This window comes from Camelus dromedarius, chromosome 2 (genome assembly GCF_036321535.1).
Source record: "Camelus dromedarius isolate mCamDro1 chromosome 2, mCamDro1.pat, whole genome shotgun sequence".
NCBI lineage: Eukaryota > Metazoa > Chordata > Mammalia > Artiodactyla > Camelidae > Camelus > Camelus dromedarius.
This window is the reverse complement of record NC_087437.1, coordinates 41,678,305-41,703,703: the sequence shown is the minus strand read 5'-3', so window position 1 is coordinate 41,703,703 and position 25,399 is coordinate 41,678,305. Positions and strand designations below refer to the sequence as shown.

General features: G+C 41.7%; 1 protein-coding gene across 3 annotated transcripts in view; it reads left to right on the top strand.

Moving 5' to 3' along the window:
• The window catches only part of PLD1 (phospholipase D1), a 173,248-nt gene that overhangs the window by 5,447 nt on the left and 142,402 nt on the right, over positions 1–25,399 (top strand). The window contains exon 1 of one of the 3 annotated variants that reach the window (XM_031451145.2): positions 13,976–14,133. The exons of the other annotated variants lie outside the window; for them this stretch is intronic. The gene's annotated coding sequence lies outside the window, so the exon portion shown is untranslated. Of the gene's footprint in view, positions 1–13,975; positions 14,134–25,399 lie in introns of those variants that run through there. 3 annotated transcript variants of the gene reach the window in all.

The window sequence follows — 25,399 nt, the reverse complement described above, 5'->3', positions numbered from 1 at the left end:
TCAGTAGGTAGGTTGTGTTTTTGATTTGTTGATGGTTTTCTTTGCTGTGCAGAAGCTTTTTAGTTTAATATAGTCCCGCTTGTTTATTTTTGCTTTTATTTCCTTTGCCTGAGGAGACATATCCAGAAAGACTTTGCTAAGACGGTTGTTAGAGAGCATTCTGCCAATGTTTTCTTCTAGGAGTTTCATGATTTCAGGTCTCATTCAGGTCTTTATCCTGAAGTGATCTTAATGTTGCTTAAAACCATTGCTAAGCAACAAAACGCGTGGACAAGAAGATACAAGGGAACTCTCAGTCCTTGCTAGGGATCTTCATACCAACCTAGTCTGTTTTTGTTGACACTACTTTTATATGAATGGATTTTGTGTATAGTATGATATTAGAACACTGGGTTTGCAATTATTTTATCACCTGTCTTCCCCGTGAGAAGTCACAGATTGTGGTTTTGTCATTTTTGTGTCTCCACTGCCCAGTAGGTGTGAGCTGAATCAAAGGGTTCATTTAACAAATCAAGGAAGATAGTGTGATTCATTTCATTATGTAGGTATTTCCAGAATAGAAGGTTTTTATGGTTAATGTATTATTTATTATGTATTCTGCTGTGCTGTTTAACTATTTTTACAAATAAATCTGTAGATGGGGAGTGGACGTTCTGTGGCATTTTGGACTGGCAGCTGTACTCATTTTACTGGCCTTTTTCTGCAGTATTCTCTACCCAAGTTCTGAGGAAGGAGTTGTTTGAAATAAGGAGATTAGGGAGATAGCAGTGGATTGAAATGGGGGTTCCATGGCTTGGAGCAGGAAAAGACTTCCAGATGTATGGGGGAGCAGTGGTATAAATGTGCAGAACCCAAAGTGGGAAATTTGATAAAAGGGGCTAAGAGTAGGAAAAAAATGAAGATGAGGTTTGATATTGTTTTTAAATCTCATCATTATCTCCACTTTGGAGTAAAAACATAAGCTCAAGTAAGGGTACAGGATTTGGAGATGAAGTATATTTTTGGTACTAACATGATTGTGATGCCAAAAAGATTTAAAAATTAAAAAGGCCCCGTGCTTATATAGTAGGTCCTTGTTGTTTATCTGTTTTATATATAGTAGTGTGTATCTGTTCATCCCAAACTCCTACTTTATCCCTCCCTGTCTTCCCCTTTGGTAACTATGTTTATTTTCTATATCTGTGAGTCTATTTCTGTTTTGTAAATAAGTTTATTGGTATCTTTTTTTAGATTAACTAAAACTAAAAAGGTGGGGGAATCTAGCCCAAGGAATCCTAAGGAAAAAAAGCACCTGGTAGGATATTGTAGATGGTAAATATTTCAGTGTTAGAAACATGGAGCAAAGATTTTTAACCCTAACCCTCACTTCCAGTCTGAACCCTAAGCTGCCACTGACTTGGCTAGAAGCAGGGTGATGGGGCAGTGATGGTGCGAAGCAGGTGTTTGGCAGGCAAGTAAGGTAAATAGCAGTAAGGCACAGGTGAGCCCCATAAGTTCCTCACTGGGAGGAATAGTGGCTGCAAGCCTTGGCCGAGGAGCCTGAGAGCTTGGATTCAGGTCCTGAGCACTTTAGCACCATGTGGCCTGAGATGAGTAACTTAAAAAATCCTCTCTGCCCTTGTTTTCCCTATCTGTAAAATGGGGGTAAAAACAGTACCTATCTCATAGGATTCTTGTGAGGACTACAGGAAACAATGCCTGTAAAGTGTTTAGCATAGAGCCTGGAACACAGAAATGACACATAAATGTTAGATTCCCCTCTTTCACACATCGCCCTCCCTGCTGCACCCCAAACCCAGCAAGTGTGATATCCATAAATAGCCAAGCAAACTGGGATTGCTGCTAGAGGAGATATGGGCATGGGGACGTGGGGGGATTTGGACCAGGGAGAAATGAATCTTGTCCGGGAGGAATTCTGGAGTGAGAATGGCATTCCATGAGACCCCAGCGATGAGAAGCAGTAGGAAGACTTCTGGCAACAGAGCTGGTTACAACTGGAGGGTGTGGACTGTATGCCTTTGAAAATCATACCTTTAGGGCATATGTTTTGACATGAGCTAGAAAATTTGATTTTTCTTAATTTATAAGCACAGCTTGGCATTTAGTAGGAGAGATATGATTCATTGCTCTTTACCAATGTGTGTATGTACAGAGGTATTTTTTTTATTCTTATTTTTTATTGAAGTGTTGTCTGTTTACAATGCTAGTTTCCGGTGTACAACAAGCGATTCAGTTATACATATACATACATACATATGTATTTTTTCAATTTCTTTTCCATTATGGCTCGTTACAAGAAATTGAATATAGTCCCTGTGCTATACGGTAGGTCCATGTTGTTTACCTATTTGATATATAATAATGTGTGTCTGTCAATCCCAAATGCCTAATCTATCCCCCTCTTCTCCCCTGGTAACCATAGTTTGTTTTCTATGTTCGTGAGTTAGAGGTGTATTTTTAAAATGTATTTAGAATTAAGAATAGAGTGCACTCTCAAGGTAAAAGTGGGCTCTCTCGTGCTGTGATGGAAAAACACCCCTCCTGTCCTGTTCTTCAGGGTCACACTAAATGGGAGGAGGGCATCGCTGGCACCACCAGCTTTATAGGGGTGTGGGTGAGATATGTCCGCATAAATCATGCATGGACGTGTCGATGCTGTGTCAGTAACCTCGGCCAGCAGTGCTGACACTTTACGAAAAAAATTGTAGTTACTTTTCCCGACCCCTGTCCCCAAGAACTGCTTTTCTGATTGAGTTCTTCTGTGAAACCCCAGGATGTAAAACACCCCAAAGCAGAGCTATTCTTTTTAATTTACTTATTTTGTTTTATTTTGGGGGAGAGGTAATTAGGTTTTTATTTATTTACCTTTAATGGAGGTACTGGGGATTGAACCCAGGACCCCGTGCATGCTAGGCACACACTCTACCACTGAGCTATACCCTCCCCCACAGAGCTGTTCTTCTTGCCGATTCCTAGATGGGGCCAGTAGCCAGCTGCTCCCTCCCGTCTCCTCTCCCTGCCTGCCTCCTGGCACCGGCTGCCCCTCAGCTGCTGGCACCATGGGGCTCCCGGGAACAGATATGAAGACACTACTGTAGCCTCATTGCAGGGAAGAAAAGACTAAGACCCGAAGAGAAAAAGGGAAGGAAAGGCGTGGACTGTTTTTTTAAAGCTTTTGGCCAGTGGTGTGCTGGGACTGGCTCATACTGAGAGCAGATTTTTAAACTTTTGGGAATTTCATGAGCCAATCATTAAACATGCCATTATGAAAAATCAGATTGCTTCAGTTTAGATTTTAAACTTACATTAAATATATCAGATTGCAAACAAAGGTAATCTCTCCTGAACTTGGAGATGTGGTTGAAAGGAAGGGAATACACCTAGTTATGCCATGTTCTTAACTGTCTTTCCTGTTACTTGGTACAGCATTGTTTGGTTTCATACATTTTTAAGAAAATCTCAACTGCATTCACTTTAATCCTTGATGCTGTTTGTTTGTAGAGAAAAGATTCTTCAGACTCAGCTCCCCCTCCAGGAAGAGCTCGCCTCCTCCTCACTCCCGACGATGGCGATTCTAAGGTCTGCCTGAACTGAATCGCCGGGGAATCACTTACATTTAGATTCCCAGGTTCTGCCGCAGACCTACTCAGTTGGGATCCTTGGGGTGGGGAGACTCAGTGCAGCAGCCTGTTAAGTTCCCTTGGGACTTTGACGGTCGCCCAGTGCCTCCTCCTCGGGGTCCTTGCTGCCCAGCCCTGGGCCTCATGTGCCCTGGATGGTGTCAAGTCACTGGGGCTACTAGGCCCTGGCCACATTGCATAGGAGCCTGGATTTTTATGTTTGGCCTCAAATTCTCTTCTTGTGAAACAGCTTTCAGAGGCTGACTCTGCCCCATGAACCTGTTCCTCATGTGAGGGCCTGATTCCCCATGTTCAGTTCTGTTGGGCCTAGATCCCCACATAAGGAGACAGCTGTGTGTGGTGCCTGCACCCTAGTGGGGGAGTCGGCTGTGCTGGGTTTATTCCCACGTCAGCCTCAGTTTTCTCCTTTCTGAGCTGTGGTGGCCTGTGTCTGGGGATTGTCAGGAGGGTTCTGTTTCTGGAGCACACTAACTTGTTCCCATTTTGGGGCCTTTGCATTGTGTCCTTCCCTCTCCTGGAACACCCTTCTCCTGAGTTTTTGCATGAATTGCCTCCTTTTGACATTTGAAACAGTGATAAAAAGTTCAAAAGTCACCTCTCTAGAAAGTCTTTCCTCGACTATCAAATCTGCCTCCCCTACAGTCCACCTTGCTTTGCCCACAGCCTCATCGTCCTAGCCTTTTACTGTGGGTGATGTTCACTTATCACCTATTACTATCTGAATTCTTTGTGTCTTCTTTTCTTGAATATTGAGTTTTCTTGATGAGAACTTGAGCTCCATGAGAGCTGGGGCTTTCCTGGCACACAGTAGGTGCTCACTAATGACTTGTTAAATGAAGGCCTCTCCAACCTCTAAGTAAGTAGATGATGTTAGTGTGAACCTTGGGTTCCCAAGTGAGTCATCTGTTTTCCTAATCGTTCTTTCCTGACCCCGCGGATGTTACCTTCATGATGGTGACTCATTGCTGAGATATCGCTGCCATTTGGAACAGGGGCCACTCTCAACTGATGGGAAGCAAAATCTGTAGCTGTTTATGTGAATGTTACCTTCAATTTCAGAGAGCGTCTAAGGACTTGATTTAGTCGTACCCATTTGTTCTGTGGGTGGTTGATCTGTGATAAAGTAGATCAATTAAACATGAAGGTGATATAAAATAAACCTGACTGATTTGGGGAAACTCCTTTGTCTCCCCTTTCCTGAGTTCTACCAGGGGCGATTTCGGGGGGAGTGATGGGGGTGAGAGGGTGTGCATCACTCACCTCAAGACACCAGGAGGCCAGAAAGGCACGCTGGAAATGCTAGCCCAGTCTGATCTCGCAGGCAACAGACTTGAGTAATGGGGGAGTAATTTTTGCAGATCTACTGCCAAGGAAGGCCAGTAGGACCAGCAGTGGAAGCCCTCATCCTGTGTTTGCAACAGTGCTGCCCGTGCTGGTATTGGAGAGTTTATCAGGCAGAGTCTTTGATGCCAAGGGAGTGCTCACATGGGCTTGTGCGTCTAACATGTGGTTCTGCCCGCATAGAGCTTGAGGTCTAACGCAGTCAGCTGAAGGCCAGGCTACGTGGTGCAGTCCAGTCCTGCCAGGCTGCCTGAAATGGGCTGGTGTTTTGTTATGACAGCATGTCCCAGTTTTTCATGATAGTGATTTTCAAATTGCTCTGGGTTTCAGGGGCAAGCTAGGATCGGAGCAGAAGCTGGAGTCAGAGACGTAGAGAGCAGAGCTCTGGTACTTCTCTAAACCCCTTTGAACAAAAGCATCTCATTAAAAAACATGGTTTTGTGTAGTTACCTTTTTAAAAATAAACTTTTTGTTTCAGATTTGTAGAGAAGTTGCAAAGATAGTATATATGTGGGAAAACTGTGGTTTCCTCCCTTATTAATATCTTACACTAGGATGGAACATTTGCTGTAATTAATGAACCAATCTTGACGCATTGTTACCGACTAAAGTCCATACTTTATTGCTTGGTTTTTCCCTAATGTCTTTTTCTAGTCCAAGATCCCATCCAGGATCCCATGTTGTCGTGTCTCCTTGGGCTCCTCTTAGCTATGCTAGTTTCTCAGATTTTCCATATTTTTGATGACCTTCACTGTTTGAAGGGGTACTGGTTAGGTACCCCCATAGGTATTTTGTAGAATGTCCCTCAGTTAGAATTTTTATGATGTTTTCCTCATGAGTTGACTGGGGTCATGGGCTTTGAGAGGAAGACCACAGTGGTGGTCTCATCACATCATATGGAGGCACACACTAGCAACATGACTTCCTCCTGCGGTTGACTTTGGTCACTTGGCTGAGGGAGTGTCTGGAGGGTTGCACCATTGTGAAGTTCCTCTTTCTTCCCTTCTCACAGTGTCCTCTTTGGAAGGAGCTCACTGCACAGCCCATACTGTTGAGATGGGGAGTTATGACCCACCTCCTAGAGGGGGACAAGTAGCTACATAAATGATTTAGAACTCTTCTTCGTGGCAGGTTTGTCTTTTCATCCCCACTTATTTATTTATTCAATTATTTATTCACATCAGTATGGACCCATGGATATTCATCTTAAACTTTGGGTTATAATCCAGTGTCATTATTATTATATCATATATTTATTATTATTATATCATTAATATATAATATTATTTACTTATATTTGGCTTTTTAAAGATTTTATTCAAATCAAAATGTTCTGATGTTTTAAAATGTTAGATAACTATTGTTTATGTATATATTTTATTTTTCCCTCTATTTGTTCTTTTAAATATCCTATTTATGCATTTTTTCATTGGGGAGAATAAAAATCAAATTGCCACTCATGATTTTATCATGTTTTAAAAAATTTTTTGCAGGAGTAAAGTTAAGACATAAATATTTAAGTTTTGGGGGTGTTAACGGTCTGTTTACTGAGGTTGCACTCAGTACTTTCAATTATTGCTGAGATCACCTGTACGGAGATTTATAGTCATCTGTCTTACTGAAACAACCTAGAAAGTGTAATAATACATGGGGTTTAGGAATAATTTTTATCCTTTTCTTTTTTTTTTTTTTTTCAGATTTTTCTTAAACAGAAACATTGAAAATCCCGCTCAATGTACTGCTCTTGTTATTCTGGAAGAATGGTAGACTTGTTGTAGGAATCCCCACATCAGCTTCCATGCTTTCTGTCTTCTATACCGAATCTCCGGCGTGCAGTTTTTTCCTTTACTACAGCATATAATTAAATAAACTGTATGTAAACGTGTATTTCACCTCTTTTTAATGCATCTAAAAATCTAACCTATAGCAGATCCCAATCTGCTTATTGAACTGGCTTAAAATAGAGGAAAAAAATCCTGAAAAGATTTCATTCCCTTTACTTCTCTTCATGTTTTAGATTTTCTCTTGTATTTCACTAGATAATTTTGTTTTAAAATCCAGTGCTTTTCCGTGTTCTTGTTTCTTTGCCAGTTCACACACACAGAAATACTTTAGGGAGTGGTTTTAGTCACAAGCAATTTCCTTTTTTTTTTTTTAAATCAAAGTTGTGGGTAGACAATTATACTTGGAGACCAGATAACCTAGCCATTTGGCCCACTAGAGTGCTTCTGAATCAGGCGTGGGTTAGTGGCTTAGTGTGCGGTGGGTCCCCATGCAGCCCTAGTGCTAGAACTCAGTCCTCCTGTAAGGAGTATGAGACCCATCCCTACATGACTGACTCCGTAAATGGCAAAGTAAATTCAGGCCTATGGGTCAGTTCCCAAGAAGATCAGGTAATGTGCTTAGAGCTGGACCTTGAGCTCTGGCTAGGTAAGTATGAAGAATTTACTATTGCATTCAAATAAATGATAGCAATATTCATTTCGAACATGTTAAGAAGTCATTGTATTGCACGGTAATAAAGCACAAGTTAAGCGTGAAGGATAAGCACCTCACTTAATTGACTGTAATGAGGATTATTTTAACACTACCAGAGCAAGCATTCCATTTTCCTTCTCTCTTATCAAACCAGTACCTATATCGACACCACCTCCTGATTCCATCCAGGATTTTTTTTTCTCAATTTATGTGTTTATTCACTAAGTCATAGATCCTTAATCTGATGACTTCTGTACAGAAAAAGTTTCCTTACACCTTGATTGCCTAGGGCCAAAGACTCAGGAGGGCTGTGAACTTTGTCCATTACTTAAAACCATATGTTCATTGAGCAAGAATGACTGGAAATGATGAATTTCTCTTTGTTGTCATGGCTCACAAACCAAGCTGGGTCTGGGGGAGGGAGGGAGAGACAGTTTCAGATAAGACCTTGGCTTCTTTGGCCTTGGGATCCTCTTCACCACAACCCCCAGAGCTGACGTGGGACAAGAGAAGTGGCGTCGCCCTGAGGGAGAGAGGATGGTGACACCCCTCCAGCTGGGGGGAGGCCCCGAATTGGCCTCTGGGCTCACCAGCCACCCTGGAGTTAGCCCTGGGCCATGTTGTTCCCCCAAACAAAGCCTTGGTTTCTTTCAAAGTGAGACCCATTGCTTAATGCTGCAAAAATTAGGGTTTTACTTATTTATTTATTTTAATTTTTTATTGAAGTGTAGTTGATTAACAATGCTAGTTTCAGGTGCACAGCAAAGTGATTCAGTTATACATATACATACATGTATTTTTTTTCTTTTCAGATTCTTTTCCATTACATGTTATTACAAGAAATTGAATATAGTTCCCTGTGCTATACAGTAGGTCCTTGTTTATCTATCCTATATATATAGTAACGTGTGTCTGTTAATCCCCAGTCCCTAATTTATCCCTCTTCACTGTTTCCCCTTTGGTAACCATAGTTTGTTTTCCATGTCCGTGAGTCTGTTTTTAGTTTGTAAATAGAATTTGTATCTTTTCTTCTTTGTTAGATTCCACATATGAGTGATATCATATGGTGTTTTTCTTTCTCTTTCTGGCTTTCTTCACTTAGAATGACAATCTCCAGCTATAATACAGAGTTATATTAGTAAAGGATATTTAAGTGACCGTAATTCACTGGAAACACCCTCGTCATGTAGTTCTGCATTGCACCCTTCAGCATTTTAATCAGTCCTCTTTGATCTCACCCAACCCACCCCCCTACCATTGCTGACACTACAGCAGTAGGACAGTCATACACAAGGGTAAGGTGATACCTGGACTCAGTGGCCTGACTGCTTTTTCCTCCCCTTTAAAGTTTCTTTAGGTTTCCCATTTTAAGGGTCAGTGATACTTATGTTTATGTATTATTTATCTATCTTTTTCCAAATAAGTCATGAAAAAGTGGAAAATGGATTTTACTGTTCTCACGTGAAAGCCATCACGAAACTTATTAGGGAAGGATAGCACTTAAGGATTAATAAGCCTCTAAAAATTCTTAAGATTGAGAGAAAAGGAATGAACTTTCAAAAAATTTAGCCAGCTTTGGTCAACTTTGTATTGGAGGTTGCAAGTAAATGAGAAATTTAAAACTAATTCACATCAGTACATGCCAGTTTTTTTCATATTATTAGGATATTTGCATATGTTTTGGTCAAAAGCTGTTTACTTAAAAAAATGCATTCAAAAGAAATATCCACAATATATATAATATGTTTTTAAAAGGACACCCTTCCGAGTTTGCTCCTAAAATCCATTCTGTGAGCAGAATGTACTTGTTGATAGTGAGTCCTGTGAGAAGTTTGAAGAACACAAATTCAGTGACTTACTCAAATTCAGGGACTCATCCTGTAGGATCTTAATCCTGTAGGATTTCTCCTTTCATGCAAACAGGGCCTCTCTAAGTAAACCTTCTCGGCCAGCTCAACTAATTCATCATTTTTACGTGACAGGTTGCAAATGGCCTGATTTATTAATTGTACAGTCTGTCATTATTGGGCAATTTAATTCATTTTCTACTCTTTGTAGCTTTTTATGCATGGATTTAAATGGCCTGAATTTACTGTTGGAAACTGTGAACATTGTGCAAAGAACTCTGGTCTGATATTCGGGATAACCTGAGTTCTGATTTTGTGTCTGCTGCTAACTTAGTGTGACCCTGGGCAATTTATTTCCGGAAATTCCACTGATACTCTGTCTGTTTCAGGCCATGCCTCTGGAGCTGAGATGAATTAATCTTAGTCCTTGTCACTGCCCTCAGGGGATTTACGGTCTGGTGCAGTGGTTCTCACACTCCACTGTGCATCAGAATCCCCTGGAGGGCTCATCAGAACACAGAGTGCTGGGCTTCACCCTAGAGTTTCTGATTCAGTAGGTCTGGGCTGGGCGGAGAATTTGCATTTCTAACAAGTTCCCAGATGCTGCTGATGCTGCTGGTTTGGGGACCACGATCTGAGAACCACTGACCTAATGGTTTAGCTGACACATCAGTAACCACAATTCAAAGATTAAATGCTGTGAAATAAGTACAAGTAATGTGCAGTGGGAAACAGAGTGTGGAGGAGTGGGTCAGAAGATTAATGAACAGCTGGAGAGCTGAGAAGCGCTAATGGAAGAGGGAGAGGTTAAGCAGGATCTTGTAAGGTGGATAAAGCCTTGACAGGTAGGGCATCTGGGGGGATGGCCCACCCCAGTCTCCTGATGGGAGGGAGAGTGCAGAATGTGTGTGGGAGTAGGGGTATGGTTTAGCTAGGTGGACTGGAGGGTTGATGCGGGGGAAGGCACAACCAGAAACAGATAGAATTGAGAGCGAGAGAGCTGGAAAGTTAACAAGTTCTTGGTTTTTGGATTTTGGTGGCAAGGAAACAGCATGATCAGAGCTGCGTGTAAGAAGGGCAACTCTGGCATTGTGATGGGTGGCGTGGGAAGAGAAAGAGTGATTTCAGGAGAGCCCGTTAGGAATTATTGGGGCAGCCCAACCCACAAGCAAGAAGAGCATGAAGGTGGGAAGGATGTCACTGTGGGATGAATCTGGCAGAAGCCACAGGTTTGGTAGTTGACTGGTTGCTGGGGATGAGGGAGATGGAAAGGTCAAGAGAGACAGAGAATTCAAGTCTGAGTTGTTGGGGAAGAATGAGGGGGCTGGATCTCTCAGGGGAAATACACTGGATAAGACAGTCTAGTGGGACCTTTGTTTCTCGAGGAGGGGACTGGATCAGATGCCCTTAAAGGTCTCTTTTTGTATGATTATAATCAATGTTTTGAGGGCTGTTGATTGTCTGAAATAGTACAGAATATATCTGTACCAGAAATAAATGGCTTATATATAACAGGTACTCATATATTTGTTGATCGGTTGATCTGGGTTAATCATTAGCTTTAAAATATTTACATTTGTAGATAGCTTTCTTTTTAAGCTTTTCTTCATTTCACTTATAGTTTTCTTAGTGTGTCGACTTGCTCTTCCTCCATGCATATGAACATTTTTTGGATTTGTGTTCTATGTATATATTTTTTAAAAGTATAACAAATATTTTAAACCTTCTGGACTCATTCTTCCATTATAATAAGCACACATGTATTCATATATTTGTCTTTCCCACTGGATTACGAACTCCTTTTGAGTAAAGAACATCTTTTATTCATTTTTGTCTTCCTCACTGCACTCATCATAAGTGCTCGTATAAAGTGACCAGCAAATGTTTGAGGAATTGGATTGAATCATTGGGTAGAAGTCAATTACTCTTTGCTTCTTTAGGGAGAGACAAAATGGTTTAGGCAATAAAAAGTGATAGTTTAAAGGGAAATGGAAATCTATGTATTTTGGGAGGCTGAAAGAGGAAACAGTAATCCAGTAGACTTTCAGGACTGGAACAGAGATATTCATGGACATTTCAGGAATCAGAAGCAGAAGCCCATAAAAATGAGGAAAGTTTTCAGTTCTGTCTTAAATTAGCCGTTCCAAACCCTGTGCCAGATGTTCTACTCTGGAACTCAGTTTCTTCATTTGTAAGGTTGTGATTGTAGTAAATTATAGACTTTTACACCTCTCTGCACGTCGTTTTGGGGAGAATTTTAAGCAGAGGGACCAGGATGAGGAAAGCACCAGAGATAGGAAAGAGTATGTGTATTCTTTGTGACCAGGGTCACAAAGGAAAGGGAGCAGGAAGGCGAGAGAGCAGCCCGGTTTCAGAGGGTGGGGAGCTGCCAAGGTGAGGAGAGTCTTGTGCCAGGTAGTTTATTTGGGAATGCCGTCTGGGGAGCAGTAGTGAAGGACCAGAAAGAGCCACAGAGGGAAGGAGACAGAGCCAGTACGAGGTGGGGTTTATTGAGTTGGCCCTTGCTCTTAGCAACTGGTTGCTTGTTTCCAAGGGATCTTATGAAATACATCTCAGCGTAGTTCAGCTGGAGAGAAAAAGGGAGAAGCTTTTATTCATGTTCTGGTCCTCCATTGATTAAAGGCAGCCCCACTTTTTCAGACAGGGCATGTCTGACTGCCAGGTGGGTTCCCATGGGCACCTCACGAAACAACATCAGAGGAGCTTAGGCTCGAGAGGCCCTGCCAGATTGCACTTGCATGACACTGGATTCTTCATGGAAGTGGCCACCATTGCAGTGGCGGGGATAGAAGGTGAGCTTGAGAGGATTTGAAGTTGTGCATAAAAGGTGGGTGATGCAGGGAGCTACTGACGGATTTTTAACAAAGGACCCACCTAATCAGATTTATATAATGGTGTACTGGTAAATGTTTAACAACCAGCTTGCCAGAAAAATGAATTTATGTGTGTGTGTGTGTGTGTATCAGTAATAAATTTGACTGATATAAAGGGTGTGTAGTACACAATTTACAAATAATGATAAGACAGACAATAAATACTCTTCCTTGTAAAGTCCAAATAGCTAATTGATTCTGACAGTTTGTTTTCACTGAACTCCTATATCCATGGCCAACCCATGGACGAGAGAGGCTAGTTGATGCTTTCCTGTTAACAGTGTGAAGTGAGATGAAAGTGAAACAATGAAGGCAGATCCTAGAACTTCACTTGCTCATTAAAGCATCTTCTTTATGAGCTGAATAGTACTAGAAGTTTATTTCCTCAACTTTTTGTTTTATTTACAATATAACTACACCATGCATTTTATTAACATTTTCTCCATCACTTTCTTAAGCTTAGACAATCAACAAAACAAAAACCAGGCTAAGATACATAGGGTTTGTCAGTTTCCATATGAAAATATTGCCATTATAGCTGCTTTCAAGTTACAGGGAATTGGGAAGAGATGGGCTGGAGCAAAACATTTTACAGCATTTCCGCATACAGTGAAGCAGACCTAAGTGATCCAATAGCATGGATATTACTCGTGTACTGAAGTAATAAAGAAGTCATAAATTTCCAATATTTATTACCTTTGGGCTTAATATAATTAATTTCATTATAAATTTATATAATTTAATTGTTAATAATTGCTACGTTTAACAGCTAATTCATAAAATTTCTGAAAATCTACCAGTCAGTTCTCAGGAGCTGGAACGAGCCAGCCCAGCACACTCCTGGAGTTATAACCAGAAGCTCACTTTGGTTGCGATCTAAAAATGTTTTGAAGGGGAATGGTCCTGAGGCAGGGAAAAAGTACCCAAGCTATGTTAGGGGTGAAAAGTAGAAGATACACTTAGGAAATGTCTTTAGATCTTACCAGCATGAAGCTTCAAATGACGTTATTTTACTAGAGATAGTGCAGATTTCACTGGTTTGTGTTCAAACATGGATGTAGGGCCTTTAATAAAAAGTCTTCTCCAGATATTCTTGGCATCTCTGAGATTGCTTATGTGTACTTGCAGAGGCTCTTGCCTTTTGGGTTTTGTTGATGGCCATGGGCCAAAGGGATTTGAGGGTGAGACCCCACCCCTGCCATGGCTGCAGATGTCTTCCTGGAGAATGGGGTCCATGCCACGGAAGCCATGTGCCAGGTCTTGACTTCCCAAGTTTGCACATCTAGGGGAGGGGGCTCTAGAAGGGTGTTGGAACCTGGCGTGTGCCCCACAGAAGTTTATCTCCAGGAGCTTGAAATTACTGGGATTGTTTTTCCATGACTCACAGAGGCAAGGGGAAGACAGGCTTCTCCATTTCTTCCTGTGAGTGCTCACTGCAGCGGCTTCGGCCGGTCTGGAGCTGGGTGGGGAAACTGCCCCTCTTGTTTCTCCTGTTTTGGCTCTTGGAAGTCACAGAGGTGTCTCTATCTGAAGTTCCCTGCTCCCCTTGCAGATCAGCCGGTGCAGATGAGTCCCGATGGCCAGAAGCCCCTCTGATCATCGCGCACTTCCAGAGTGTATGTATTTCATCTGAGGGTCATCCAGCCCCTGCTGCTCTTAGTAGAAGAATGGAGATAAAAGGGTGGAAGTGGGCCCTCAGCACGTGGTGGGGCCAGTATCTGAGGCATGGAATGCCGAGGGCGGTGCGTGTGTGGCTGGGCGGTGGGAAGGGGAGAGAGGATGGAGTTGAGGTTTCAGGTAGAGAAGTTTAATCACGTTCAGTTTTGACTTTGATAAAATAGGTACCTTGGAGACAGTTCATTGTTCTGGGCATTCAGGAGAAAGATGAAATAAATGGTGGTGTTGAGAGGAGTGAAGTGGATGAACTCATGGGTGAGTACAAGACACCCCCGACTCCCCGAGGACAGAGAATGAGAGCGAGTGGACAGGGAGACTAGCCAGGGCTCAGAACCTAAAGGAACCCCCGTGTTTAAGAGATGATGTGGGGGAAAGGAGCCCAAGAACCAGACAGACAGAAATGTCCAGGGAACTCTGAAAGGAAGGAAGTGGCATGAACAAAGGAGCTGAGGCAGGACTGTGGCTTCGACTGGGAACAGTTTGGCTCATTGTGTTTACGCTTATGGTTTCCTAAAGTTTATCTGTTTCGAGTTATGATTATGTTAACCTTGCCTCCCTTCCTCCCTCTAATACAAGGAGTCAAGGACTGCAGTATCGTAAGTGACTCAGGGATAGGAAGTCATCTGACACTTTTGTACCGTGTTCATACTTTGATCCAGCCTTTGATAATCAGGGTGAGGAGAAAACAAATTTACTTTAAGCTAAAGGTTTTGGTAACGTCAACTTTTTCCTGTTTGATGTTGCTTGCTGTGTTTTCCATATTAATCACTTCATTTTCCCCTTGGAAAATGATTTTTTTTCTCTTGCACAGTTGTCAGCTGCCTGGTGTGTCACAGTTTTTCACCATGATATCGGGACACAATAAGAGCTCGAGCTGGCAGGGTTATCACCAAAAGTGATGCCACTCTTGGTGGTTATGCTCACGAACATACAGAAAGGCCAGTGCTACTGAAGTGAATTACAGGTTTTGAAATGACCATGTGGTTCGCGTTCAGCAAAAAAAAATATATACCCCAGACGTGTTCAAGGGTTGTTGGTTTGGGAGAAATTTAGATGACTCTGACATGAAAAGACAGAGCCTATCTAAAGAGATAGCAGTGTGAATTTTCTACAGCACAGATCTGTCGAATAAGTGGATTTGGATGTGACCACAGGCCTGCCATGGGAAATTCTATTCCATGGGAATTAAAGTTAGTGGCTTTGAGAAGGCATTTATTGCAGGCTATGAAAACTTTTCTTGTATTCTTTTGTCAAAGCATAGACACATGGAGACATAAAGATGGGCTTTTCCTGTGATCGTTATCTGCTCTAATCTTCTTAAACGCTGAATGTGGCCCCATGCACGTAACAGTGAAAATAAATACAGCTATTCCTTGTTATATAGCAACTTGGATGTGTTAGTTTATTGCTAAGAAGTAGGAAGACTAGAGAAGACGCTCCTTACATCAGGTAGGTATTGTTTAGCTACAAGTATCAGAGGCCCCCAGATAGTGGCTTTATTTCCCATATTAAAGCAATCTGGGAGTGGGCTGCTGAGAGCTGTCACAAGAGCAGGAATCAGCAGGCTCTCTTTAGCTGTCCAGTCTGCCACCTCCAGGATGTGGCCCATGTCCAAGAGGGCTGCTGGAGCTCCAACCATCATGCAATCAGCCCTCCGTCTTCTGCGGGTTCCACATCAAACACGGATTAAAAAATATTTAGAAAAATTTCCAGAAAGTTCCAAAAAACAAAACTTCAATTTGCCACATACTGGCATCTATTTACATAGTATTTACATTGTATTTGCAACTATTTGCATAGTATTTACATTGTATTAGGTAGTATAAGTAATCTAGAGATGATCTGAAGTAAATAGGAGGATGTGCATAGCTAATATGCAAAGGATACACCATTTTATATAAGGGAATTGAGCTTTGGCAGATACCCAGGGTGGTTGGGGGTGTCCTGGAACCAATCCCACAAAGATTGGGACGACTGTATTTACATTACAGGCAGAGAATGAAGAGGGGAGATGGGCATGCCATTTCCCTTTTAGGAGATCTCAGATTTCCAGCACTCCTACTTAGGTGTCACTGGCCAGAGCTTAGGCACAGAGCTGTAACTACCTGCCAGCATTGTGTTTAATTCACTCCCTACCTCTAAATTATTACAAATTTCACTTTTTAAAGACTGAATTACTCCACAATCTTCTGTTCTCCTGGCCGTTATTGCAAGAGATTGAGAGAGAACTCAGTTGCAAGAGTGAGATCCTTTAGTGTCTTCCTGGACGATTCCATGCCAAGAGGTCTTCCTCTGTGTCTTTGCAGCCGTAATAACTGTAACATCAAGAATCAGCCAGGGTTTACCCTGGAGGCAGAGCTGGTAGTTTATATAGATTAAGGGATTAATCTATTACGGAATTGGCTTTCTCAGTTGTGGGGCCTGCTAAGAATGCTTGAAATCCGTAGGGCAAGCAGTCAAGAGGAGAATATTATTGGCAGGCTGGAGCAGGAGCTAAAGCTTGGAGTCTCTGAATTCTGGGAGGGCCTAAGCTCTCTTTTAAAGGGCTTTTAACTAATTACATCAGTCCCGCTCAGTATAATTGTACTTCTGACTAATTAAATCAACTGATTAGATATCTTAATTACATCTGCAGAATCCCTCCACAGTGGTGCTAGATTAGCTTTGATTGACTACCTGGGGAAAGGTATGTGTGTACTGCAGCATGGCTGGTGCCTCCCTTTACTGCAGCTCTCAGGATTCAATAGCCCTGGTAGTGGTGCCCCTAACTGGAGCCTTGTAAGAAAGGGAATTCTGGGGAATAGAGTGCCGCCAAACCAAGCTGAGGTATCACAAAACCATCGTGTACTATTATTTAGTTGTCACCTAGAGAGAGAGGGTAAAAACAAATCAGTGCTTCTTCATTCTGATATTCTGGCAGAAGGTGGACTGATGCTCTGATTGGTAGCTAAAATGAGGACCTGGTATTAATTGTGCATTTTAATTATATTTTTCTGCTTTGTTTTCCTTCTTTGTTTGTCAAGATAGTTAAGGCTTTATTTTTGATGTTTTCATTAGGCAAGTAAAAAGCTTTTAGGTGCATCGGTCACTGAACTTATCAAAGTTAACAGAACTTAAGATTTGCTTTTAAAACTAATGGTAAGATGTCCAATGTTTTTCTTTCAGTTTTATTGAGGTATAATTGACATACAGCACTGTATAAGTTTAAGGTGTACAACAAAAAGGCTTGACTTACAAATACCATGAAGTGATTATCACAGTAACTTTGGCGAATATCCATCATCTTGACAGATACACAATTAAAGAAATAGACAAACATTTTCTGTAGTGAGAACTCAGAATTTACTCTCTTAACAACTTTCGTATATAACACACAGCAGTGTTAGTTATATTTATTGTGTTGTACGGTACATCTCTAAGATGTCCATTTTTTAATAGCACAAATGTTTTTTCTCATTTGTGCCTTTTTGGGTCTTCTTTATACAGAGATACTAATGGACCCTTTTGTTCTTTATTCAAACCAATAATAGCTTTTGTAATTAAAGCAAAAATTAGGAGCATTGCAGATCTGTTTTTACTGATGAGACTCAGATATGCATTAATCTTTTATTGAAAGAATCCTCTATTCTTTTTCTAAAGTAACAGCTTTATTGAGATGTAACTCATATACCATGAAGTTCACCCTTTTAGAGTGTGCAATTCAGTGAATTTTATTATATTCACAGGTTTGTGCATTGAGCATCACTAATTTCAGAACCTCTGAATTCTTTTATATGAAATACAGATGTGAATGTTTTAAGACAAATGAAGAATTTGAGAAACTCTGTTCTGTTGTCTGATTTAAATCACATGAAAACAGAAATCGGTGGCTTTTAGTCAGGGCAGAGTTGTAAACATTTGGTCTTAATTTTGTGAGCAGAATACACATGAGGCCTTCATTATGGGATTTTCTACCACTTAATATATTATTCCCTCAGATGTAGTTCAGAATCTGGGCTTTCCCTCATTTGTTTAACCAGTAGTTATTGAACCTCTAGTTTGTGCCAAGCTCAGTGCTAGGGGCTGGGGGTCCCAAGTTAAAGGAGACTTAGAAACTTTGTGGTCAGGTGGGTGCAGAGGTTGGTAAGGTCATTCTCTTGGCCTTCGTGATGCCATCTTGACTATGGTCTTGGGAGATGAAGCCCCTGGCGCTAGCATCCATGTGCTTGGGGATCCACAATTATGGAACTGTAGGTCTGTGGGAGGGAGGGAGGGGACGATATCTCTCAAGGAGGCTTTGAGAACACAGTTGAACATTCCATGAGAGACTCAGGTCTTCTTAGGGGCTGCGTTCACAGCAGCTACGGGAGAAACTGCCAAGGTCTTCTAAGATTGGATGCAAATTCTGACAAGCGCGGTGAGCCTCTCTGCAGTCAGTGAGAACTGAAGGAGCCCCAATGCAGTGGGGTTTGCATCCTCACTTCCTTCAGAACCCAGCTTACAGAGTACCTATCAGAGAGGCTTCCCTGACCTTCTCTCCAAAATAGAGCCCTGTCCCGCTCTACCACTTTGCTCTGCTTTCTACTTCTTCTGAGCTCTCATATCTGATACATATATTTATTTATTTATTCATTCATTTGTTTGTTTGTAATTGAAGTGTAGTCATTTATGATGTCAATTTCTCATGTACAGCTTAATGTTTCAATCCTACACATACATACATATATTCCTTTTCAGATCCTTTTCCATTATAGGTTACTACAAGATATTGAATATAGTTCCCTGTGCTATAAGTAGAAACTTGTTAGTCTATTTTATATACAGAAGTTAGTATCTGCAAATCTCAAACTCCCAATTTATCTCTTCCTACCCTTTTCCCCCTGCTGGTAACCATAAGTTTTCTATGTCTGTGAGTCTATTTCTGTTTTGTAAATAAGTTCATTTGTGTCTTTTTTTTTTTTTTAGATTCCACATAAGTAATGTCATATGGCATTTTTCTTTCTCTTTCTGGCTTACTTCACTTAGGATGATGATCTTCAGGTCCATCCATGTTGCTTCAAATGGCAATATTTTATTCTTTTTTATGGCTAAGTAGTATTCCATTATATATACCACAACCAACGTCTTTATGCATTCATTTGTTGATGAACATTTAGGCTGTTTCCATGTCTTGGCTATTGTAAATAGTGCTGCTGTGAACACTGGGGTGCATGTGATACATTTATTTTTTATTTCAGTGCCCTTGCCCCACGAGAGGAGATATTTTGTTCTGTTTGCTGCACTCTCTCCAGTACAATGTCTAGTGCTGTGTCTGGCACATAGTGCTAATAAAGATTCATGGTGTGCATGATGAAATATCTAAATAAGATGCAAATTATAAAATTCTATTTATATGTTTCCTTATGCAAGCAGAAATTAATTTTCTTAATAAATACCCCAGATCTTTTGATGTATATTTATTTGTGGATGATAATTGGATGAGGCTAGTTTCTCACTGCAAAATAACAGTCTGAAATTTGAATCCATCTTACCTTTTCTTTTCCTAGTCCTCAGTATGAAGCTGAAAACAGCTGGGACTTTGCTAATTGGTCCAATTTAAAATGCATGCTTTCCAAACTTGGTTAAGGCCTCACTTAGAATGTAAACTTTCTGGGAGCAGGAAGTTTGTCTGTTCTCTTTTGTATTCAGAGAGCCTAGAACAATGCCTGGCACCCAGTAGGCAGTAAATACCTTCCACCCCTCTCTCAATAACTGACCTGGTGTCCTTCTTCTCCAAGAAAACAGGCCACAGGAATGAACTCCCTCAGAATCCCCTTAGACTCCAGACACTTCCATCCTCCTTTCCCTCTTTCTTATCTGTCTCAAACTGCTTGTGTGTGTTTTCCTAAGTGTGTTTTTCTTTCTTTTATGGGACTTCCTATGGGGCACTCCCACTCTCAGATATGAAGCCATTTAATCACTATTAAATCTTTCCCTTCGACTTAAGGAATGCCCAAGTCTCTCCCACACGTCCAGACCTCGTCTGGACCCTCCTTGTCTCTTGTTTTTCCCTTTACCGCAGCCTCCTAGGCACGCCAGTGCTTTCCTGCTCCCTCCCCTCGTCTCCTGAAACTGCCCAGGAAGACCACCACGACGCCGAATTGCCTAACTCAGTGGCCCTGCACAGTGTTCAGCTAGTCCATTGTTGGCGCCTATCTGAGCCTGCTGACTTACCCCCAGTCCTCTTGAAATTGGTGCCATGACACTCTGCTTTCCCTGCACCCCCATTTTGGTTTTGCGCACCTTTGGCAATGGCATTGCCCACACCTCCTTGTTTAAATAAGAAGTGTGGTCATCTTTGACCTCCCGCCTCCCTGACTTCGACTGCAGCTCGTTTCTAAATTCTTCCTTGATGCTTCCTTTCCATTCCCACTGCGGCCACTGCCCGAGTGGGCTCTTAGCACATGGAATACTGGAATGCTGCTGATTCTCTGCCTCCAGCTTTACAGAATGGTCTTTCTAAAACAAAGATTGGCTTAAGTCCTTCTATGCTCCCCATCACCAAGGATTGGATCTAAAACTTAGCATGGTATTCAAGATCTGTTTCAGTCCATTCATAACAAAATATCACCGACTGGTAGCTTACAAACAACAAGAACTTGTTGCTCATTGTTCTGGAAGCTAGAAGTCCAAGATCAAGGTGTCAGCATGGTTGCTTTCTGATGAGAGGCCCTCTTCCCAATTCATAACCAGCACCTTCTCACTGTGTCCTCATATTGCTGAAGGGGGCTAGGGAGCTCTCTGGACCTCTTTTATAAGTTACTATCCCATTCATTAGGACTCCATCTTCATGATTTGAGCACTGCTCTCCACCTCAATGACCCCACCTCCTAATACCATCACCTCTGGGGGTTAAGATTTCAACATATGAATTTGGGGGAGAGCACAAACATTCAGATTCACAGTAAGACCCTTCTCCATGTGACTGTCATGTGGTTTCTCAACTCCATTTCCAGGTTCCCCAGTATACATACACACATCCTCTCTACGTTTCTCTCCTTGCCTCCCTCCTTCCCACCCCGTCTCTGTCTCTGCAGGGATTCTCAGTGCCAGGGCATGCCATGTGCTCTCGGCTTTTGGTCTCTTTGAATAGGATGCCCTCCCTCCCTTGTCCACTTACAGATGGAAACATCCTATGCCTCCCTGGAGTCTTCCCTGACCACCCGTCGTCCCTGCATGCTGGCTCACTTCTGCCCCGCTCTGGGTTTGCACGGCACCTTCACACACTGCTCTGTACACAGCCATCCAGGCCACACAGGCTGCCTCCTCTGTGAGTCTGCCAGCTTTCAGAAGACAGCATCTGTCTTAGTCATCCTTGAATCCTCAGTGCCTTAGCAGGGTGCATAGCAGATAGAAAGTATTCTGTAGATTGGAATGAAGGATTCAAATTCAAATAAGAGGTCTCATTTATGAATGCAAACCAACCCCTGTAATGGCAGCAGAGAATTTAAGTGCAAACAGATCATTGGACTTGGCGATAGAAGTGTATCTGAACTGTAATAAATGCTCTTCTTTGCCTTCTTAAGCTATCTTCAGTAGAGATTTTTTTTTTTTTTTATAAAAGTGGAGAATCCCAGGTCAGCATATGTGTTAAAGCTCTTTTGTCCAGGACCGAACTGCACTTTCTCGCCATCCTGACAGTACTTTCCTGGGTCAGGGTTCAGGAGACGTGAGGAGTTTTTAGAACAGTTCAAAGAATGTATAGTAAAAGTTTGTTATTTTGTTTCATTCGTTGCTGGATTGTTTTTGTGTGTTTTGGTTTTTATTTGGAAAGTTAATGAGAGACAAGTTGTTAGAAATCCAGAGGCAGGCTGTTTGGTTTATTGGCATGCTAACTGAATGAACTCAGTTGCATGAGTCATCCAGGAATCTGTGCATTAAGGAAAAGTTCACTCCTTGCCCTCCCTCGTGTTGGTAGTTTGTGAACCTGGCCTGGTTTTCTCGGCAGTTGGTAAACTGATCACCCTGTTTCTGTCTCTCTGTCACCCATCTCATCAGTTTACAGGCCAACATATCCTCTGTTCAGTTCTCACAAAGAGAAAATGAGGGTGCGCTCACAAAAGTTAATTCTGTTCTTGAGGCTGACAATCATAATGCTTTGTTAAAAGAACGGTTTTCTTCATTTTTTTTTAAACAAGTTTGTTCTTGTAGTATCTGAATTTCATTAGACTATCAGGGAAAAGAGATTTCCTTTTCTCAAATGAGAATACAGGCACAACGGACTGGCTTGCCGCTTCATAGGAGACATCAACCTACCTTGTTTATACCTGCTCCCCGGCCCCCAGTACACAGCACATCACGCACATTAAATACCATGAACATGAACACCACAGCAGGAATGTTAAAAAGGGATAAAATGTCCTTAGTCCTTAATTTTATTTTCTGGGCATTTTGATATCTAAGTGAGTTATCACATATGCAAATAAGCTTTAGATTCGTTTCCTGGTGAATAAATCCATAACAATTTCTTTTGGGTTAATATTATGGTCGTCAGGTTTTTCTTTGGTACTGCAGTTTGTACTTGCAGTGTGAGGGAAGCATCAGCCACTTGGGGGCACCCAGGTATTTCTATAATTAAAAAAAACTGAAGGAATTGCCAAGGGAACGTAATTTGATCCTAAGAAAAACAGGGGTGAAAATACTCAGTGCAGACTGACCATTCCAATGACTAATCCAGAAAGCAAGTCTGTGCGGTGCCCTGATGACCATAGCCTAAGGAAGGAAATTCACCAGACAGCCTAATTTACTATACAGAGTCAGTAAAACCCCAGCCAGGTTCCTGTTTGTTAGTGGGACTTCTCATGGAGCCCAGAGGGAGAGACTAATGGTGGAAAAGCAGAATGAAGAGTGATTGTCCACAGAATTCAACTGTAAGCTTCCCCAGGGCCTAGACCACGTTTTCTGATCCTCCGTCGTGTGCTGGGTGCCCAGTTCTCCACTGGAGATGTGCACCCTCTAAGTATTTGTTTATGGCATGAACTTGATGGATGAGTTGTCTGAATGTACAAGGAATTTAACAAAGAATGGGTGGACAGAGGCTGGAAGGTTTGAAGCAATGACGACCTGTTAATGAAGGGAGCCAATTAGCATGAGACATAACTACAAGGCATTGCAGGTATTTATAAGAAATATTTGCTTGGCTCAAATGTTTGCATGAGAGATGAGAATTGGTAAGGAAAACCCCACGTCACCTAGTCTAGTTGAAATTTTGTCAGATTGAGATATTGTGTTATATACATTATACATACAAAACACATAATAGACTTGTTCATTTGCATTTTGAGTATGTAATCAAACAACGCAGAAGCTCAAATGACAGGGATGCTCAAAGTATAATTTTTATGGAACCATCCCATGCAAATTTATGATTATAATGTTGCTTTTTGAGGGATAAGACATTCTGAAATGACTTTGGAATTCTCAAATAATATTCAGTTACGTTAAAATGTACTTTTAGTGTTCTTAATTTTTTATCCTGTTCTAGTTTCTTGAGAATTGGAGATCCAAGTAGCTGCCTGGGTAACTCAGTCCCTTTGTTAACCCTGATTCAGTAGACAGGACTCTGGGTTGGAGGGTCCGTCTGGCCATCTGTTTTCGGTTGGGTTCAGGGGTGGCTGCTCCTTAATTCTAGCTTCCTGAGTCCTGTCTTCCACTTTGTAGCTTCAGAATTTCACTTTTATTAAGTCAGCTAGGGGTGAATGAACCCTGTACATTTGCTAGGTTCTCAAACTCACTGGGGGCTGATGAAGACAGGATACTGTTTTATTTGCTCTAAGAAATTATTATTTCCAAGTACTCCAGAATGTATTATTTATTGGTGGGTAAAACATTCTTCTCCCGGGAAAATCTGTCATGAAACCACAGTGAGTTCACAAGGCTCCTTGGAGGCAACAGGGCAGAATAAAGGGCACCTGATGATCTTAATCCTAAAACACGACTTCCACCTTGGAAATTCAATTGCAGAAGCATTAACGGAGTGTCTGTTGCATGTAGAGGAAAGGGAGCCCACAGCTGTTGAACCCTGTCTACGCCGCGAGCGCTGTGCTGGGTGCTTTTACACAGTTGATTTTGTATGCTTGTTGGGTTTAGTCCCATTGGATGAGTAAATCACTGTGGAGAGTGTAGGGCTGAAAGCGGCAGCCTCTGCCTTTGAGGACATTCTAGACTTGTGCTGTCCAGTTAGAGATGGACCCTACTGAACGTGGCTACTGAACACTGGAAACTTGGTCAGTTCAAACGGAAATGTGCTGAAAGTGTAAAATTCACACTGCATTTCTAGGACTGAGTACAGAGGAAATGTAAAGTATCTCTAATAATTTTTATATAGATCACGTGTTGAAATTACACAGTATTTTGGATAAATTAGGTTAAATAAAGTGTCATTTAAATGATTTTCGCTTGTTTCTTTTTACCTTTTGATGTGGCTACTAGGAAATTTACAGTGACCTATGTGGGTTACATTTTTGACTCATGCCGCCGTTCTGCTGGGCAACGCTGTTAGGTGGGTGAGGCGTGCACATGAATTGCTGGGACCTAGGCTCTCTTCCAGCCTCATGATGGGCATTTAAATTAGTGTAAACTTTTTGAAGAATAACTTGGCAATATCCCACAGCAATAAAGTCTGCATCTTCACTCTCATTACCCCAGCTAGAATGCTGGGCTTACAGTAGGCACACCTTCCGCTCTGTTTAACTTTCCTGTATGTCTCTATAAAATGTAACTTTGCATTTTCACTAGCTGTTTACTGGGTAGGTATTATGCCAGGCACTATGTGAGGCATTCTGAGTCCACTCTAAAGGTAAATCATGGAGAGTTTCAGATTAGAATGACCCTCTCTCAGGGGGCAGGTATAGGTATCCAATAGCTGTGGTACCAGATACAACTTGATAGACACAACTTGATGTCATCTGCAGAGCTTTGGCGGTTCCACAGGAGGGTGGTCACTGTTTGGCTTAGAGTTTGTGTTTGGGCTGGAGCCTGAAGGATAATTGGTTGTGGGTGCTCAGAGATTGGGCAGGTGGAAGGGATGACCAGGTAGAGGGAACAGCAAGAGCAAAGGCTCAGAGGTGAGGCAGGAGGGGTCCTGTAGGAAGAAGGGGGTTCACCTGCCTGGGACATGATGTGTGTGCAGGGGAGTGAGGGGGGAATGGACTTTAATAGTAGAAAGTCATGCTGGGGAATCTGAACTTTTTCCTGTAGTACTTAAATGCCAGTGAGAGTGTGGTGCCTTAAAATGATTTCTTAAATACCGAGTTATCAGTCTTTTTAAAATTCTGCATACCTGGAAGAGTGCTAGCATCTTTTTTTTTTTAATAATGAGATGACTTCATGATTAAGTGTTTTAAAAATGAATTCTCTTGAAATTATTACAGTGAATCTAGTTTGTTCAGATCCTCCTAATACGGTATTTCTTTTGTTCCAAGTAGCAACATGTTCTTTTCAGAAGTGGGGAATATAAGTCATAAAGGGATGTGCTGAGGGACAAGAGAATACATTTTTCTCT